The sequence below is a fragment of the Calidris pugnax genome, unplaced genomic scaffold (assembly GCF_001431845.1).
Source record: "Calidris pugnax isolate Ruff unplaced genomic scaffold, ASM143184v1 scaffold117, whole genome shotgun sequence".
Taxonomy (NCBI): Eukaryota; Metazoa; Chordata; class Aves; order Charadriiformes; family Scolopacidae; genus Calidris; species Calidris pugnax.
The window spans coordinates 519336-519861 of record NW_015090834.1 but is presented as its reverse complement, the minus strand read 5'-3'; positions in this window follow the sequence as shown (position 1 = coordinate 519861).

Below are 526 nucleotides of genomic sequence, written 5' to 3'. Positions count from 1 at the left end.
CTGCTCTGAGCACAGGAAAACTACCAAAAAAGTGAACATTTTCACGAGGAGCTACTGCATTGAGAGAAGCACGGCCCCGGTGCCTCGCTCAGCTCCCGGCACCCCCGGAGGCGCTGTTTAACCCCGCTCTCCTCTTCCTCACGGGCTTCGCCTCACACCGATCTCCGACTTTTCCCTTCCACCGCTCGCCCGGCTCCCGGCGGGGCTCAGCCCTGCGCCCCGCTGCCGGCCGGCAGAGCCCACCCCGCCACCACCGCACAGCGGGGACAGTCACCTCCGTCCCGCCGCTGCTCAACCCCGGCGCCGGTGCGGCCCAGAGCCCCGCCGGCCCGGTAATGGCGGCAGCGGGACGAGGGGGGGGGCAAGCCGCAGGGACTTCCGCCCACGTGACGGCGGCTTCCGCCCCCTGGGCTAGGTGCGCGCGCCCCCTCCCCCGCGGAAGTGACGTCGGGCGCTGGGTCGGTGCGCAGTTGTTCGGTGCGGCCGGGCGCGGAGGAGCCGGAGTCGCCCGGCGGCCACTGCCCCC